Source organism: Amblyomma americanum, chromosome 1 (genome assembly GCF_052857255.1).
Source record: "Amblyomma americanum isolate KBUSLIRL-KWMA chromosome 1, ASM5285725v1, whole genome shotgun sequence".
Taxonomy (NCBI): domain Eukaryota; kingdom Metazoa; phylum Arthropoda; class Arachnida; order Ixodida; family Ixodidae; genus Amblyomma; species Amblyomma americanum.
In genome coordinates this window covers 233357893-233377940 of record NC_135497.1, presented here as the reverse complement: position 1 = coordinate 233377940, position 20048 = coordinate 233357893, and the positions used below count along the sequence as shown (strand labels likewise).

The 20048-nt window shown below is 45.2% G+C and overlaps 1 protein-coding gene across 1 annotated transcript in view; it reads left to right on the top strand.

Moving 5' to 3' along the window:
• Positions 1 to 1770: 1770 nt before the first annotated feature.
• Positions 1771 to 20048, top strand: part of LOC144095679 (neuropeptide SIFamide receptor-like) — a 110011-nt gene continuing 91733 nt past the window's right edge. The window contains exon 1 of the mRNA XM_077629346.1: positions 1771 to 1908. The gene's annotated coding sequence lies outside the window, so the exon portion shown is untranslated. The remainder of the gene's footprint in view (positions 1909 to 20048) is intronic.

Here is a 20048-nt window from a genome sequence, read left to right as displayed (position 1 = left end):
TTGACAACTGCGAATCCGTTGATGTAAAGTAATGGACGTGAATAAATTTTCCACAGACAAAAGCAAAAACAAACTCCCACACTTTTCACCATCCTCCGAGACGAACTGCCGACAGGGGCAACTGGACTTGACCCCCATCAGCGCAGCCATCTTAGAATCGACAGCATCTTGGAATCGACAGCATCTTGGATAACAGAATGCGGAGAACAGACTCACTTGGATAACAATCTCGTTAGCAACCAAATTAATGCGGCATTTTTCGCTCGCAGTATACTCTGACGGCGACTCCAACATTTTTTGCTCCTTACAAAGTTCCGCACAAAGGTGTTGATGTAATATAGACTTGCATTCAGTGCACAGACGCATTTAAGGGAACTCTCCTTATGATAAGTCCCGGCCGTGCGGACTTCATGAAATATCTGTGAAGGTTGTCTTTATTTTTCCCAGGGAGAAAATGGCTAAAATAAGCTGCAGGTGAATAACTTCCCAGCAATACGGACGTTAGTAATGATACGGTTTAGGGACTGAAAGACATCCATGCAAAAAATAAAGCGCAGAATGACAGCATGATGTACTGCTATTAAAGAGGCCTTCTTATGCTGGGCACTCGGATGTGTTTTTTGGAGTAACAACTAATTACAATAAATGTTTCTTTTAGCAGCTGTACAAATTGTCGTCACTGACCAAAGAATCAATGCCCCTTATGTGAAGCATGCAATGGCGAAGAACTAAAAATCCTGAGAGATGTATGCTACAGAGCGATTTAGTTCTCTTTCGCTTTTTCCATGGGTAAATACGGAAGGCAGAGCACTCCTACACGCTGTTTGTGCGCTGTCGTGCCGTTCATGTGGTAGAGTTTCTTCTGCTAGATGCTGATTCGAGTCAGACCGGCCGAAGAATGAGGTCTAGCTTCATTAGACAATAATTTATGTGCGTTAGCATGACGCAACTGCCTAGCCTCGGCGCCAATCCAAGTCCACCATTGAGCCTACTTAATTGGAACACCGCGCTCACTCCACGGGACCTCTGTGGCGGTGTTCTTACTGACGAGTAAACACGATATTTCCATCACGACGAAGTGTGGAAAGAACATTCACAGAGTAGCTTTCCGTTGTCTTCGTGAGGCAAGGCGTATCCGCATCTCTTCTAACGAGCGTCTGTAGCGCTTTTCTCAATTCGCTGGTTTTTGGACTCAATCGTTGTACTCCCCCTCTTTTGCACTCAGTTACCGGTGTCGCGCTTCTCCACGAGGTTACAGCATTTCCGTTTGACAGAACGGAGCCAGGATTACTGCCAGGCTGACATGTCTGGCGCCCATTAACGCACTTCGTCACACCCTGTCCCGTCTCAGCTACATAGATGTAGTATACTATATAACCACTGGTCCACCGCGATGATTGTTCAGTCAAGCACTCTGCTCATCACTGCCACGCGGGCACGGCTGAAAGTGGCAATGCATTCCTGGGCCTGTCATGAATGGCAGCTGAGCAATTAGCGTTGGCATTTCGCTTCGTCTACTTCGCGTTAACACCTCGCCTGCTCATTTCTCGTTCGGGCTCCTTCGCCTCGCCTCCCTACGGTGTGGAGACGCGGGAGCAAGCGGTTCTCTCGTATCCCTCGTCGCTGAGGGAGTGGGGGAGGACTGTTGCCCGTGTTGTGCGCCGGCAACGCTGTCCCTAGCGCGGCTCTCTCCTCCTCGGCCACTTTCGCCTCCTCTCGCCGCTTCGAGGCGGCGGCGCTGGCCGTGCGCGGACGGGGCGCCTCACTCGCCGGTGTCGCCGCGGACCAAGCGGGCGCTGCGCTCCTCTCGCCGTTGCCATCGGTCCCCTTGGAGAGACCGAGTCAATTCCGAGCGACTTTCGCTCTCGGCTCGGGCCGCTGCTCTGCCAATCGCCTGTCCCTTCGAACGTAAGTCCGTCCTCAGACAACTTCGTTTCTCCAGTCACGAATTTTAGAAAGTAAACTTTTGTAATGTTTGTGAGGTGTCACAGGACTTCGATATTTCCCTTTGGCAACAACCTGCGCGTAACTTTGGCTGAGGACAAAGTTTGAGACAGAAGGCTTAAAAACATTCTGTGTGCACTCTGTGAGAAGTGAAAAGTTGAGTATACAAAGTTATTCTAATCCGTTTATTGGAAAATATCGTCTTCGTGAATGTTCTGGTTTCTAATTATGTGCTATGCTAACACATAAAGAAAGCGTTAAATTCGCTAAGAAGCAACGCGTGGGCTTTGGTCGTCTGCTTTACATTTAGTCTAGTCTAGCAGGTATTTGTAATGCTTGCTTTGTGAATTGGTGCACCTTATTTTGTTTTTGATCCTGTTTTAGTAATAATAAGAATTCGCTCAGAAAAACACAATTGTGATCTGCTGCCACTGAAGACACCAGCAACAAAAAAAAACTATGCATGAGCAAACTTTGAAATTATTAATGCTGTGTGTGTTTTTTTATTTTATTCAACCTATTTTAACGCCCTTTAAACGAGCTGAATGTGTAAAGTGTTTCCTTTGAAAGGAACAGCTCCCACTTGTTCTCCATAGAATGACTACAGCTGTCAATGTTGGCATATGCAATACTCTGTCCTCTTTGCTTGAGAGATGTGCGATAAAAAATGTTGGTGCCTGCAATTACTGAGAACACGCAGGAAAAAACGGCGTCATTAGGTGCGTGTGAGCTACGTTTTTTCTTTGCACAGTGATGAGATACTGAGTATATCTCCTCGCTGGAAACAAAGAAAAGAAGTTGCCTGCCATGTAACTTTGTAACCGATGTCAGCAAATATGTTAAGGACGCCTAGGTATGCTGCTGCCTCGAGAACTGTTACATTATTGATGTCACAGCAGTTGATTGGGACATTTCTTCATATCCTAGAAGAACTCAAGGCACAAAGCACCGTTAGGCGCTGTCGCACAATAGGAGACTCGGGTGACTTTTTACAACTCGTCGAATGCAGTGTGGCTACATCGAATCCAGTTTCAATGCAGCTCTTTGTGATGTGTACAGAAAGATATTTGTCGTGATTTAATGAATAAAAAAGAGAAATTATACCCCGGAGTTAAATAGGTGAAAACAGTAGGCGCTTTAGTAAATTTTTGAAGAAGGAATTTTTTTATCGCACTTAATACAGCTTGCGCAAGTTCTTAAATAAGTTATGCTCTATTTTAAATACTTTCACACCCGCACAAAATGCGTCACTTTTACTTCTTCATAAGGTCATCCAGGTCTTATTCAAATAAGCTGATTTATATCAACTTTTTTGCACCTTCGCATTGAAAAGAACCAGATGCCTTATTTATTTAGGCATTTATTCAGCCGAAACCCAAGTGGGAATAAGTGTTCTGGTGGCTCTGCAGGGTCCCACGCTTAGTCGCTGGAAGATTTTGCTATTCAATCACAAACGTCTCTCACTCGATCACTCACGAATTCAGCGATTCATTCGCAAAATCAATCTTCATCTCGGGAACTTGTTAATAACCACGCGTAGTGCTCACGCAAATTCACTCGCCCATCGATGAACTGTTATTCATGAACCTTGTTCGTTTCGAAAATAGCCTTCACTCCATTTACCTGTCAGGCCTTTTCTTCAGTAGCGCCGGGCCTTAAATTGCCGCGTCTGCGGTGCCGTCCGCGGCGCCGATTTATGGTGGGAGGCGACGCCGGTGACGCAAGCAGCAAGAAATCCTGCGGCCCCTCGCACCAGCCTTTTTTTTTTTATCCTCGCTCCCTCTCCACATCCACAGTAGTGGTGAAATGCCGTGGGCGCAGCAGCAGTCACTACCAAGCTGATGGGCTGAAAGTTTTCAGACAGCGCACATCCTTTTCAATTAACTCGCTTCTCAATTTTGTGATCCATCCGACAGCATGAACGTTTACGGTTGGGGTTGGTTATGCAGATTAGCGCTTAAGAAATTGCTGAAGCACTCAATGGCTGTATCACTCCACAATATTCGATGCCCGGCAGGAGTGGTTGACCTTTCAGGACGGTGAAGTCCGGAAACATCAGCGCCGCGCTATTTCTGTGCACTGAAGCGTGCCCCCCCCCCCCCCCATATATTATAATTATTTAGAATACCTTGCAAAGGCCTGAGGCTATGGTTCCGTGCATTGTCGTCCTTGGCCAGTTTTATCGCGAAAGAGCCACGCGGAAATGAGGCGCATAATGTCCACCATTCAGAAGTCACTGCGCTTTCTATAAACTCATCGAAGACATGAGCACTGTTCTTGCGACTTTTTTTTTGTTGGAGGGGGGTGGTAATATTGGCTCACTATCAGGATCAGCTATGGGCTGGAAAGCTATTTTCGGGTAAGTGGTATCTTAATATTGAAAAAGTGGTTGCTGTAGGCCACAGCGCTCCGTAATGAAAGAACGTTGCGCGGTCATATCGTTCTGAAAAACCGCTACTCAACCGCCAGTGGCTCAAGATTTAACAATATAGTGTGTCCGCTTGTTTCGTCATCACGAAATCACTGATTTGAGGCATGAAATAACAAGTTGTACGTCAGACGCACTAATAATAAAAGAACTGGTTAACATAGTGATTTCAGAGACAGTCCGATGCCTTTAGAAAGTTCCAAAGATATCTTCACTATGCGCACAAGTGTTGACTGGTGACATATGAATGAATGTCGCTTTATTTTCATTAAAGGACGCGTAGAAATACCAATTTCTCCTTATGGCGTGATGCACTGCGAAACGTTCGTCATTCCGGCTCTTATTTCTCAGGCTATTTGTGTTCTGAAATTTTGTATTTTTGCTCAGCACAGATGATTTCTGAGTGCTACATTCTAGATTTACGTAGTTGTAGTATTGCATGCGCTGGGGAGCAAAGCAAAAACATTCTTTCTGTTGTGGGGCTGCATTTCGTCAAGAACATTGGGCAAGCTGAGCTTTGCCTCCACCTTTTACTTTATTGCAGTCTGCGTTTCTCTTCCAACTACTCATCTTTAGCTTCTTTAAAACAGAGATATCTTTAAATATAACTTTTTATTAAAACCGCTTGGGCACCATGAACATTTTAAAAACATAAAAAAAATGACCAAGAAGGAGGTAAAGGGATCTCTTAACCGCTCCACGCAATTAGAGTTCCGCCTTTCAACTGCTGCCGCAAACAGTTCGAGCAGCGATGTGTTCTTGCAGCAGACGCCTTGATTCAACGTGTTTTCTTTTTGGGAGTTGTGCACACAGGTTGTCCTTTTTACTACTTTACCGCAGAATTTTGCCTCAAACTGTTAGAAACATCCACAGGAATTGCCCCTCCGGAGTCGTACCTGTAGCGCTCCTTTGCCCTGTCATAAACTGGTGCGAGCAGTTTTTGTACATTTTGTGCATTCTGAAACATTAAGCACATTTGCTAAGCGATTTAGCTTATGAGTTATAAGCGACAGGAACAAGTGATACTGTCGAAGTGAGCCACTTTACGGCGGAGCGCAAGTGGCGGCGCACTGTGGGGCTTGCGAGGCAGTGAACTGTGCAAACATATTAGTGAACCCCATGGGTCCTTCCCGACCAATGAATATGATTCAGTTGTTTGATGTTGCTGCTCGGCGAAAATGCATACCGATGAGGATACGCTGTCTGTGGTGATGCTCCTGACGTTCCCTACTACAAGGAAGGTGGAACGCCGGGGCGTTTTTCCTTCAGCCTTCATAACGACTTTTCCAGCTTGAGCAAAAAGTTGCGAGAACAGAATATCTTGATGAAGAATGTGCTTACCTTAGGACCGCTTAGCTAAAGAAAATAACGTATCACCAAATATCTTTCCGGAAACTTCTACAAAATGCGCGGGAACCACTGTACATGTTCGGCAGACGGTACCGAGATCTTCGCCCAAAAGACACTTGGTAGTGAATTAATAATGATAATAATAATAATACTTATTGTCAACAGAAAATGAGAATGTCGGATATTGCGGGTCAGTCGAAGCCTATACAAGGTCTTGCTCGACTGGCATGGCAACGCCAAACCCTGCTGGTGGGTCAGCTATGCGGTTCAAGTCAGGAACGAAAGTACTTGCTATACATTTTCCAAATAAATAACAATGGTTTAAACAGAGTTTTTGAAAGGCTTTAAAAGATTATGGAATAAAAGGTGCCAACCTGTTACATATTTCCAGGCAAATAAATACCAACCTTAAGTTCTTGAAAACTCAAGAAAGCGACTGTACAGAGCTTCCTGTTAATTCACAAGACGTTCTTAACAGTCGATTTGAAGCAATCAATGAAGTAGCCGTGAGATCTTCGCTCGAAACTCTGTTCAACGATTCAGGAACGTGAGTACAGCATCTCGCTTAACCTTAAACTGGGAATATTTTGGCACCTGAAACTTGCGGTGGCTGCGCGAAACGCGGGGAGCAGCATAGGTCGTCTTAAACTCCTATAGTTTTGAAAATATGTTGTGACCACCATGTGGGAAGAGGAGGAAAAACTTTATTAGCTAAAAATTAAAAACGGTAACTAAGGTCTACGCTGAAAAAAAAACCGAATCTGCGTAACGGCGCTTTTGCGACCGGAAGAAGTTACCAGATGACGCGATAGAGGAGTTGTAAGCGCCAGATACTTGTATTTTGTTCAGAAATTAGTCAATGCATTTTGAACACGAAAAACAAAAACCGAGCACCGCTATTCCGTATATCAGCACACTGTAGACAGGAGCACGCCTTACAGTTTGTATTACTGCACCGGAGCCAGACTTTGAATTGTGTTAAACCCAAGCGGCTTTCCGCAGTATGCTGCAGATGTGTTCTATATTCAAGCGCCATGGCAAGCGGCATTCAAAGATTAGTTCGATATAATTGAGTAAGTCCACATCATGAACTGGCGCACTTAGCGAACGCACCATGTGTGTATACTCTGAGTGTGTAGTTGTAGGCGAGTTGGTAACTCATAACGGGATAAAAAACAGCAGAACACACAAAACGGCAGCGGTGCACATCACAAGGCAGTACTAGCAACTGAAGATTCATTAGCCGTGGCGTTGTTTCAATAAGTGTTCAGTTGCTAGCATTGCCTTGTGTTCGTCTCTTGCCGTCTGCGGTGTCTGGTCCGTATCGCAGTAGCAAGAATATCTGCGAGCACCATGGAAATACACAGGTAGGTCAATTAGAGCAGGAAACCCTGAAATTCTTGACAAGCGGATGTCTTAAAGGGGAGTCCTTTATGAACACAATTTTTCCGATATCGTGAGATTACTCCATAGAAATCAATATAACCGCAGACGCTCCCTCAGGGCACTTGTTTTCTGCTAATTATTGCCAAAAACGCACCCCATTGGTTTTCTAAGGAAGTTTTAACTACTTGCAACGAGCGCGCAAGAAATTTTAAAACAAAGATTTTGCTGCGCACAGGAAGATGAGAGCATTCCCATCACGATGTACATAACAGTATCTTGCAACATTCCACAGCCGTCTCATTAAAAAGAGTTATGTACAAAAAAGGCTGCACTTCAACTATTTCTTTCCCATATGAGAAGTGAAAATTAGAAAATTGTTTTTTTGAGGAAAGGAAATGGCGCAGTAATTCACTCGCATCTCGGCGGACACCGTGACCGCGACGTAAGGGAAGAGACAAGGAAGATAAGATTGAAAGAAGAAAGAGTAAAAGACGTGCCGTAGTGGAGGGCTCCAGTATAATTTCGACCACCTGGGGATCTTTAACGTGGACTAACAATGCACAGCGCACGGGCACCTTTTGCGTTTCACCTGCATCGAAACGCGGCCGCATCGGCCGGGTTCGAACCCAGGAACTCCGGCCCAGTAGCCTAGCACCCTAACCACTCAGCCACCGCTGCTGGTAACACTTAAGCATATGGCCTTAATTTTTTGTTCGGTCAAATGACATTCCATTACTCGAGACACATGAAATCAAATCACAAACATTCTGATGTAGCGAATTAACTGCTGTTTCCTTAAACATTACGCTTCGTAAAGACAGCGGCGTCGTCTGGATATTTTTTTTTTTATTTGACACATTTGCCTTCAAGGCATAATTTAGGTTCACTGCATACTATTCGACTCCTGTTTGCCGCGAAACTGGTTTATCAATGACCAAGCCTTTGCAAGATTTCTTGATCTTTGTCTCAATTTTTCTTGAAAGTGTTGGTGCTTTCTTAACATATAAGCGCTACTACCCTGTGTGTTGCTAGTCAGCGCTCAGTACGAGTATCTTTTGTGGCGACCACTTGCAGCGCTTCGAAAGCTAGTCGCGATATGTGGTCACGTCAATTAAGACTTCATTTAGCGAATAGCGGTTCTTTCCTTGCTTAGTTCTCGCTATGCGCGTACATTATCTCACAAAAGTAAGCAAATTACGGCAAAATATTTCATAAACAATCTCAGGGAAACCGAATTTTATTAATAGCAACTAGTCCAATTGGTTTGTTACACTGAAAGTTACGTTGATATACCATCGTTCAGATATACCATCAGATATACGTTGATATACTATCGTTCAGATCAGACGTTCGTCTGATCTGAACGGTCGCTGGCTTCGGTTAGCTGTCAGTCGTTGGGAGCCGAGAAACGGCAGGCTGTAGAATAGTGGTCGGCTTTGCGTTGGAGAATTACCGCAGAAGTCTGATTTGCATAAAGCGTCAATATTTAAGTCAGCTGCAAGATACAACAGGTCTGCACCACCATGACATTGCAGGGTTCTGCCCAGTTGAACCAAGAAACGGTTCTCATGTTCGACGGAGGGCGCTGTACTGTTTAATAAAAGTAACGCACATGATGAGTTATCGCCTCAATCAATTTCATTCTGGCATCTTGACAACTTGAAAGCCACTCATTGTACTTGCAACCACAGCTGTAAGCGCAGACGGTGAATCCAAACATGGTTCCAGAGGAGAATTCTACGCAAAGCAATAATAACATATCCACGCAGAAGCTTACAAGGACACCATCTGAACTGTGGCACCAGCGTGCCACCAGCTCGAAAAAGGTGGGCTGAGCAACAAAGCTTCAGACAAGTGAATCTGCAAAGTTGATGTTGCTTTGCTAAGGGGGTATCTGAAGCAGCCAAGGCACTCGCACGGACCGGCCAAGCAGACCCAACCATTTGTTATCAATATCGCAGCCCCCTGCAACTCTAGCTGTTCACGTCGCCGTCGGAGGCTCACCCTGTTATTGGATTCTTGCCTGCAGCAGTCGTGGCTCATGTAATGTATTCAAGGCGCAGCTGGTCGGTCTTCCGGGCAGTGCATTTCTGTTTGATTCTCTATTCTGGCCGATCCGATGGGAGATTGGCGGACGAATTGGAGCTAGTCGGGGCTTCCTTCTTCTCTTCCCTCGGAGACGCAGCACAAGTCGCTGTATTCTTGCTTAAATCACAACGGTTCAGCACATTTAAGGCCACAAGCTGCGAAGCTATCCCTGGCGTGGAGCGATGAGCGTACTTTAATACCATGTGCCATTTCGCAGAGAAATCGATTAATGTATCGACACAGCTGCAATATATTTTCCAGCATTGTGCTTTCTATTGGCTGCCAATGACAATGCTCCACTACACTTGCGTAGCTGGGATGCGTAGCTGGGCTGCGTAATAATCTTCCTGCATATTACTGGTATGAGGCACTTTAGTACTGAGTGGTTGTTGTGAAAAACGTGCCCACATTTTTGTTGGAGATACTAAGGCATGTAAAGCGACCTACTTCAGCAACACCGCCAATTAAATATATATAGAAGCTTGTAATCAGACTTGCCTTTACTTGGCGTCAAAGAAAAATTCAAATTTCTTTCACAGCAGACGCACTCCAGCCTCCCCTACTCCTCGACTGGTTCTTCATGAATTATTTACCCTCCTGACAATATCTTCGGTTTAAATGAAAGCAAAATAGTTAATATAAGCATAGTGGCGTCCAAGAGGCTAAAATGAGCATAACTAAAAAAAGTGCCTGCTCCAGAAACTCAGCAATGCCTCGGTCCTCCTTGCTCCCTTTGGAACTCGTAACAACATTCGAAGATCAGGAACTAATTCAACAAACATAGGATGACGACCTGACGTCCAAACCAGCAATGCTCTGAAATAGGAGTAGAATACTAGGCCTATAAAAAACAGCTCCGTTTATTTAATAAATTTTCACGCTTTCTCACAAAGTTATTGATCAACGGGTAAGAAGAAATTGAGTACTTGCGCAGAAAGCACCAGAAAATTTGCCACTGAGCACAGCATACGGCTAAGCTATAATATACGTTTCTGCGAATACTTGTGTGCCTGTGTTTGTGCAGTCTTAATTTCCAGTAGGCTAATTACTTTATTATAGTTGAAGCTACAGTTCTGGTCTTCGTGACGCAAAAGAAAATATGTATCGCGACTCGTTGCCGCTCATTGCAAGATATGTGGATAGTCTTGTCTCCCCCGTCATTAAATTCCAAGTTCGGTGAATGTCGCCATGAAAAAGGTGTGCCTCTAGCTTGCCGCAATAACTTCGGCGGAGACTGGCTTCAAGCCCTGGTAAACTAGACTTTCCCAGCACCAAACGAACCGCGTCACAAGTCTCAGAAGCAAGGCTCCAGGGAGCACACCGACAGGAAGCCAGGTAACTCAGGCCGCATTCCAGGCGGCTCGGGAGGCCGACTAGCCCATAGGGTTGCATTAAGATTAACCAAATGCCTCATGTGCCTAAACACCTCGTCATGCTGACCTGCATGAGGCCGTGGTGTCGCCCGGCCGCTTATAAACAGCAGCACTTGCTCTGCCGATCGTCGTGCGCAACTCGACGTAGCCGCTAATTACGCAAGTATTTGTTCACACATCCTAAGGTCCTCACAGACATTACATAAGTGAGGTGGGGGAGAGAAGAATACAAGACAAAGAAAAGTCATAGCGTACATGAGCAGCAGGCGTACATGAGCGGTGCATATTTGTCATGAGGTGCGCTAGAGAATATGCATTCCCAACGATTCTTATTAATGCGGACTCCTTTCAGATGTTCACGTTGCATGGCAACCAAAAAACGCGACTCCCCCTTCCGCCTCCTCAGACATAATCACTGTTACGCGCTGCGCCGGCTCATACACATAGCGCAGAAAACTTGTCTGATACAGCAGTCGCGCTAAAAACTCAAGTCGCAGCCATCACTACAGCCATGTATGATCGTAAAACTGACATGGGAAATCTTGGGCCGCGTACACTGACATTGTTTAGCTCGAATATCGCACGTTCAAGCATACATTCTAGTGAGGTTATCCGGAGTGACTTCATTTACGCAGGATCCTTCTACTTGCTTCTGCTATCAAGCGATGGCAGAAGCAACTTGCAAGTATATTTCTTTTAGCTTTGGCTTCTTCACTTAATTTGGCTGCTGGTTTTCACCAAATATACTGTAGCCTTTTTACTCTTTGAGTATATTACTGCAGCCTGTGCTCTAACTGCCATAAAATGTATGTGGCTCCCACCTTAAGGCATCTTTATGGTACGGTACCCTGCAAGAATTTGTTTCACTTCCACTCAGTATTCCTAACAAGGCCTATAATTTAGGATCAATGAGAGTCTGCACAAAACGTTGGCAGGTGTCAGCACTGCTCTCATTAGATTACGAATTCAGCGAGATTACGAGTTCAGGATATTTGCTTCATTGGCGCGCTCTTTCGTAAATATCTTTCTACATCTTTTTTACTCTTTACGGTTCAGTCAGCTATGATTTTCGGTTCGTTAGCACGAAGTCGTGTACTCAATTCCAACCGCGGAGACCGCATTCCAACCAAGGCGAAGTGCAGCACAGCATGCGTAGGGAGATTTCAGCAAAAGGTAAAGAACGCAGTCGAAGTTAATCCAGAACCCTTTACTACGGCTCACAGCTTTTGCAAAAAGTGTCTGGCCCTTAGGGTTCACTATCCAGGCTTCTACTGAGAAATTCAGGGCACCCCTGCAACTCGAAATCCGTGGAGAGTGAGCAGGCGTCTATTACTCGCTCTTGCAGAGCTAATTATAGCTCCAGAAGTGTAATATGTAACTCATTACATGGCCCACCGGTGGACCCCCTGAAGCGCGCACTTCTTACAGAATGTCCCTCAAGGTGCTGTTGTAGTTGTGGCTTGGGAAAATTTAATAATTGGCGGGTTATACTGCCAGCCATGAAGGTGAAATCTACAGCTCTATTTGAGAGGCTGAACATCGGCACATTACAATTCGTTTCAAAATCATCGCTCCACTTAGCTAAAATTTCTTGGTAAATAAGTGATTACGTATTATGTATGAGGGGATAACAGTAAACGTCAGCACTCGTCACCGTGTACCTTGGTTGCGACATTAAGAGCATCAGTGTTAAATGATAATGTGAGGCTTCATGAGTTTTGGAGCTCATGAGGTGACAAAAACCCTGTTGTTGAAAGGAAAGGTTCTGAGCCTGAAGACCACAAAACAAAATAACGTCAACGTCAGGAGTAAGCCAGGAACACCGCGACAGGAAATGCTTACCAATATGAGTGTCCAACTTGTATTTAGTGCTTGCATCCAACGCCTTAACTTGCTGCTTCCTTTTCTGTAAACTTCGCTTTGTTCTTTCACTTCTACCGCGCAAAAATAATCCTAGTTGTTAGGTTGCGAGTCATCTTTTGCTGTGCAGATTTAGACTTTGTACGTACGTCTTCTGTAGCTGACCGAAGAAAACAAGATGATTTACGCGTCGAAAAGCTTTCCGGAGGCGTTAACTTTGTGTAAGCTAAAGTCATTGTAGAAAGAAAAAAATCGCAAACAGGCTTGTAACAGGCAGGCATTAACAACAAGTACTGAACAAAGACTAAACTTGTTGCAAGAGCGATTCTTCTAGGAGCTTATCCAGAAACGTTGCAAGAACAAAATGTCAGCGTCGTTCAAGTGTAGTCTTTTTTTCTCTTCCATAACAAAGCAGTAGGTGAGGGATAGACAAAGCAATATTTTGCTCTGCCGCACATGAAAAGCAATTAGATGAAAAAATGGCTGCCGATATCATTCATCTGTTGTCAGATTTAGGGCTATCACAAGCAGCCTGTATTGTTTACACCCGGTCATCGTAAATAACGCCCTGATCTGTGGTCTCGCAAAATGTATCTGACAGTTGTGAACCAACACGCGGGTGAACCATAACTCACAGCTCTGTCTCGGTGGGAAAACAAGGCACGCAAAAAGAAGAAAACGTTGGGTTGCTTTGAACACTCTTTGAACTGCTGCGGAAAGAGAAAAATACTGTTTATAGGGCGCGAAAGTGATGGTGATAGCGGTGCTACTACGAATAATAGTGAATGCGACGTCAATACTTGGCCGATCAACAGCTTAGTGCGTCAAAGCAGTCCATTACACTAGCAGTTGAGTGCAATATTTTCGAAGTGGGGCTTTTAGTAGAGGCATGTTAATCTTCAGACGAATTTTACTGATTGTTTTTTATTGGTAGTCAGAGTTAGGCAGGCGTTAAAAAATTACGGCCAATGAAGGCGTCTTGTACCGTCTGTCATTTCCCAACTGAATGTTTTCTCGCGCGTTTGGAACAAAAAAGTTGCTTCATTATTTGCGAATATAGTTACACCGTCATTAGGGGACAAAAATATTATTTTGTTATCCATACGACCGCCAACGTAACTGTTTCGATTTTATTTTCCTCAAGCGCGCCAGTTCAAGTGACCTGAAACGTGAAACTCACCTTAGTTAGGCCGTCGCATAAAACTTGCCTAGCTGTTAGTCAGCACTGTGCGCTTCTTCTAGACGTTATCATCTTCTTACCATGCTGCTTTAGAATTACCTGGGACGAACTGACTTGGATTTTAATCAATACAGCTGGTCTGTCTTTAACGTGAGGCTGAGCCGAACCAAGCAGAAGCGCTTCGGGAGGCTTCGCGTCTTCTTCGGCGGGTTAGTTTTCTGTAGTTAGTGTCTTAACTTTACCGGCTTTGCTCCTGTTGGCGGCGCCAGGAAAGAAAGAGGTAGCAGGCTAGAGCGGTCTTCCAGGATACGCGCATTACACGAGCCTGGTGTCTCCAGGTTAGTGTTATGCGCATCATTAAAACCAAGTAAGGCCCTCTTCATCTTCTCTTGATTCGGATTTTCTTGGGCGCACAGTATTCGGTGTATCACGCTGCGCGTAATCTGCAAAATCAGGCTTTAGCTGGCAGAAGATATCGTTTTTTTAGTGCTTTTGTAATCTTCTAACTGTGATATCTCTTCACTTTATAATGAAATTTTGGGGAGTTATAAAGACATGCACTGCCATTAATTCTTGGAATTATTAACGCCATCATATCATGAAAGGACAGCTGAAGTAAAAGGGAACGATATTTGGAAGACACTGCTCCAAGCATTTCTTGCCGGAAAAAGAGGGCTTCATCTTTCTGTTCTGGGCATATTTATTCATCCAAATTTACATTCGGCCTTCGTGGTGTTCCCTCTCCCGTCTACTTCTGCATCGATTCAGGTCATAAAGTCTATTCTAAATATTAACAACGCAACAATTACTTTATCTCGAAAACCGGATCAATTATCCTCACGCACGTTTACGTTAGCTCCTATGTACTAAAATGAAAGCCGCAAACATGTTGCAAAGCGCATGCTGCAAAAAATAACTGCTGTGGACTCATGTAGCCTGAAACGCGCTTATTGCGAGGTGACTCATAAAATAATCTCGTGAGCCATGAATACCAGTTTTATAGAGCATGTTTATGACACTGTCTAGAGTACAGGAGCAGAAGGCCAGAACAACTGTAACAGTGAGTTTCTCCTTGCATAAAAGTGTAAGCAACAAGCACATTACCGATATTACTTTCAGATGCTGACTTCTATTAGTTTGCAAAAAAGAGCGGAAGCGACCACTAATGGCTGTAGCAAATATTTCAAATAAATAGTGTCTTGCGGTGTTCTTAGCGAAAGGGCTCGGAAACAACTCGAGTCCAAGCTACCGTTTTTCTTTTCTCTATTAAAATTATCTAGTAAATCCCTCTATCTCAAAGAAACACGAGCAGTAGAGCGTACTAATTCTGGAGTTAACGAGGTAAGCAGCTTAAACTCCGCCGATTACGTACCCGTGCACTTCACAAACGACAGCACCAACAGGGTTTGTGAAGTACGTAGGAAGGCAACATGCTAGCGTTGCATGTGCCGGTCTTCGAGCAGTTTGCTGCTTTCCATATAACAGACAAAATGTCGAACAAGTGCTTCTGCCCCGCAACATCGCGCACGTTGAGGAGGAACCTGCGGGGTATGAGCTCAATCCAGTGGAATCTGCCTCAGAGTTAGCGAGGACAAACAGTAGCTTGCGTTCGTGGCAAGAAGTTTACAAAATCACCGTCTGTTGAATAATAAAGGTCACCTGCTGTGGAGCGCCAGGAAAATAACTGGAGGGGACGTCAGGACGTCGTAGCGTTAATGGGCTAATGCCCATATATGCGAAACTGGTAATTCTCTGCTTTAGATTCATCGATTGCTGGGAGCCCTCATGCCACTGCTGGATGGTGCTGCCGTCGGTGGGGCGTATGAGTCTCAGCTTGCTCCTTGCTCTTCCACAGCTACCTCTCATGAGCAATCATTAATTTAACTGCCACCTGCCACTGTGGTCAGTTTGTTCACCATCCGGTGGGCAGGTGGTGATGATGCCACAAAATCCCGTGACCTATAGATGGCCCACCTAGGTTGCCGGAGCAGCGGGTAGGCTTCAAACGGTCAACGCCACCGATGCCGAAAGCGGACTTTTTTTTTCCGACATGGCGGTACTAACGCTCTCCCGTGAACTCGAACCACACGGAGGAGCTATATAGAGCACGCTTAAAACTTCGTATACGAGCGTTTTATTTTTTTTGGTGCCCTGCGGTGTAAACGTATGCCTTAAATTTCAGCATTTAAAAATTTTGCACTTAGTCTGGCCGCGGCTTCCTTCAGTAGGAGACGGAGGCCATCGATCGAGACCCAGATGTCAGTATTGAAAGGAGACGTTTGCACCGCCACCACCTTGCAGCTGCTTTTTTATATTTTCCTTACAGTACCTACTCACTGACTGATCGCCTAGACACATAAGAGAACAGAGAATTCTGTGGCACCATTCTGACACATATGCTTTCTTTTTATTCGTAATAAGTTGAAAATTTGATGCAGAAATTTTAGTGCGAAGCCTCTACTTCACGAGGTCTAACCGGCTCATCGAGTTTGCGTGAAGCTTGACCGTGAGGGTGACCTTAGCTAAGCAATAAATAAATAAATAAATAAATAAATAAATAAATAAATAATGCCGCGACACGTATTCGAACACAAGCGGCAAGAACAGATCAACTTCTCTGGCCACTGGACCAGAGCAAAAAAAAAAACCTATGTTCATACCCAGCAATTCTGGACAAAAGCATTTTTTTGCGGAACCCGTTTATGAACGCAATTTTTTCATATAATGCAATGTTCCACTATAACAATCGATATGTCCGCAGATCACCCGACGTTAGTCTTGTATTTTTTTTTCTATTCACGTGTTTGCTATTTTCAAAAGCGTTCCCTCATTTGTTTTCTATGGCCTTCTGAACTGTTCGATGCGATCGCTGGAAATACTTCAAAGGAAAGACTTTTCTACATATCAGAATAATGGACCATTCCCTTCAATGTTTTCATAACAGTGTCTTACAATTTTTCAATTTTCAAAATTTTTTCCAGAGAAAGCTGGACTTGCGCCGCAGCTGATCACGCGTCGTGTTAAACTGCAACACACTCTCCCGCTGCGCATTGCACATCGTCGACTTCAACTTATTGCTATCGACCTAATATCACCGCCAGACGTGCCGGCGACCCAGCTAACAAAGCCATGAGCTAACCATTCTAAATAGTTACTTTCGCAAGTCTACTCGGTTTAACTGCGTTAAAACCCTACCACTTTTTTAACCTATTAATAACAAGACTAATAAGGACGCGTCCCCGCACGCGCTTATTAGTCAACCTGCATATGGAGAAGAGGCAGAATTAGATGGCCGTTCTTCTCTGAATGGCTGGGAGTGCCTCTCGCCCATAAAGGCTTACCCCGTTCGCAAACCCACATGCGCGCGGGCTTTTCGCCCAGAGTGACATAAGCCAGGCATAACACTCCAGTCACTACAGAATGTGTAGACTAGTTAACGGCTGTGGCAGATTCACGGTGCTGGCTGTTATAAATTTCATCGACACGATGGTTTCGAAACCCGGTGGTCGCGAGCATATAACTTCGGCACAAATACACTGCAGCCAGTTTCTAGCGCACCTACAGGTTGTAAACGGACGGCTGACAATGCCAAAGAGCCCCGTTGTAGTCACTGGACCCGACCAGGTTAAAATAAGACGCCGCAGCGCCTTCAAAAAATTCACAGATGAGAGCGGCCACTGCGCTTCGCATCAGCCGGCGAGATGCAGGCTAGAACGCAAATCCGTGACCTACCTAGGAATCAAATCGGGGTGTTCCTAGGTTCAGATCCACTCCTTTCGGGGCTTGCACACATCCGGTATCTGCAGCTGCGAATGCAAGCCTCACAAAAAAGCTTTCCAACGTTGTGCAAGGTCCACCTGGCTTCAAGGCATCGGCTCCTGATTATCATGCGTTGGGCTGTCAGGACGCCGAGGCTACAAGTGGTGTGCCAGTATTGATCCATTGTCATGTGCTAGCCTCTTAGAGTGGAATGAAGCTGCTCATACGCAGACGGCACCTGAGGCCTCCTGAAGAATATCAACCGTCAGTGAGACAGAGTAGAAACGGAAGAGCGTAGTATTGAGGCGACTGTAACAGAGTGCATACGCGAGCGAAAAACAAATGTGCTCGATGGTATATGAGGCGTAACACCTAGCCGTTGTACGCGTGCAGATGAAGCGAATGCCATAACTCTCATCAAAAGCCTATGTTGTAAGATGTAAACAATGAATATTTCAAATATTACTGATGTTTATACTACTCCTGATGTACACTCTGGGGCCAGGACCTCTGTCAGGCATCTATCCGCCGTTTTGGTTGCCAGCATCGCCTCGTGCAACGATGAACAAAGAAAATATTCAATTAATTATTCAATGGTTGCAAAGCGTAGTTCTAAGTCTTTACTGCACCTGACATGGGCCCATTCGGTGTTGATTTCTTTGCGGTTGAGAAGAAAACGGTATTTCTTTTTAATCTAGCGTTTCTGTCTTTCTTGCCTCGAGGGAAACGACTAAGTGAGGAGGCTCTTCAAGTGACTGGTTAACTACTGCCAGTGCCAGCCGCAGAGGGGTGTACAGGCTGTTTTTCTCCCTTGCCGGGCCCAATGCGCAACTACCATGGACTCTCGTGTCTGTCTTGCTTCCGCGGAGCATTGGAGGCAGGCACTTGCGGGAAAACACAGAGCAATCCGACGTGCTCGGCTTAAGAGCACGCTCATTTTTACCATAGTTCGCTGCCGCATGCGGAGGGTGCTGTGAAATTAAATAAAAAAATGGAAGGCGCATCACAGACGCCACAATTTATTTGTGCACATTTTCTAATTCACACGGGCTTTATTTAAACAGATAGCGTGGCAGGGCACGTGTCCTCACGAAGGGAACAGCGCAACAGACGACGCTTGTATTGGAGAGTTATTTGTGCGCATGCCCGAACCCTACAAGGTTTCCCCGCTTCTCTCTGCGACAAGCCGTTGACAGCCGGTCGACGGTCGCGAGGTATTAATAAAAATCTGGCAGGCTGTACACTACAGATAAAGCGCCGACATTACGAGAATATTTCGTGCCGTTACAAGACCATGTACAAAAATAAAACAAGAATATGTGCTGAGCTTTTGGCTGGGCATGCAGCGCGGCCAAAGTAGGGGCGCAGGAATGCGCGCGCAACGACACGTGTCCGAACAAGTGAGCCCCCACAAAGGCATGCGCGCACGTTCTGCTACCCTCGTTGAAACGGTTGCAGTGGCAGCTGTTTTGACCTCCAGACACGAAGAAATCCACAGTCGTTTCCACGTAGGAGCAGATGTGTAGAGCGATACGTTGCTCGTTCGGAGCCATGTAACGTAGGCGGATAAGATTAGCCATATGTCGTAGCGCGTAGCGCATAGACCAGCGAGATTATAAAAGCTTGAGAACTGAATGCATTATTAGAAGGCGACTGATTCTTCTTATAGATCAAGCTAACCCTGCAAAGGTGGAGTTTCTGATTGGCTGATTGATACCTAATAGCGTAGTGAAAACTGTTTTTGTAAATTTGTGAAAGCTTCGCGTATAGACCGATAAAAAACGGTGCCTTAAGAGTAACGTCAGCAATGATGACGAGTGCAACAGAGGGATGTCAAATGTAATGCGGGCGACGTGCTTCGGCGGCTTGCAGTTTTTCTTTGTGCCGTTGAGGGAGCACTCCTCGAACGCTCGGCCTCAGCCCTCCGTCCATTTCAGGGGCGTCTTGGCGTTTCGATGTGAAGCACGTTTGCACGGAGTAACTCACGAGAAAACATACGAGTGCTTTTCACAAAGGAAGCTGCCTCATTTTTTTGTTTAATGAAATGTCCGTGACATGAGCAACTTCGGCAGAATGCCTTCGAATGCATTCCCCGTGGGAGCTCATCGTTTCTCCTACGTACAGAAACAAACAGGAAGCTTGTCCTTTGGAATGAACATCACACGCCCTAGCGCGAAGCTTTTTTTATCTCTTAGTTGGTTTAGAATTGCTTTCCTTGCATTGTCGGCCTCGATGTCTGTTGGCTTCTTTTGTGCTTACTGCCTTTCACACAAGACGTCAAAACTTGGAGTTCAAGCGAGTCGCACGGGTACATAAATGGGGTTGGGCAGACACGGCCAATACGACGTACTTTAAAACTGTCCATGACAACGGTTGGAAGGGCAGGCACTTTGATTCGGCGGTCATTTGTGACTAGACTAATTTTACAGCTGCCGGTATGCCGCACAAATTACGCGTTACAGTGTCAAAAACGGTGGCGCTTTCAACGCCGAGCTTGTCTCTACTAGTTTTCTTTTGCCAAAAAGCAATTTTATTTTATTATCTGCCTGCTTTCTGATTGTCTGCCTGCTTTCTGGCCCAGATCTCCATAGTTCCTGCCGTTGTTTCAACACCGTAAACATTCGAAATTAAACTTCTTTATTTATATAAGGGGCGTCAAAGGACGTGCAAGATGCTTCGT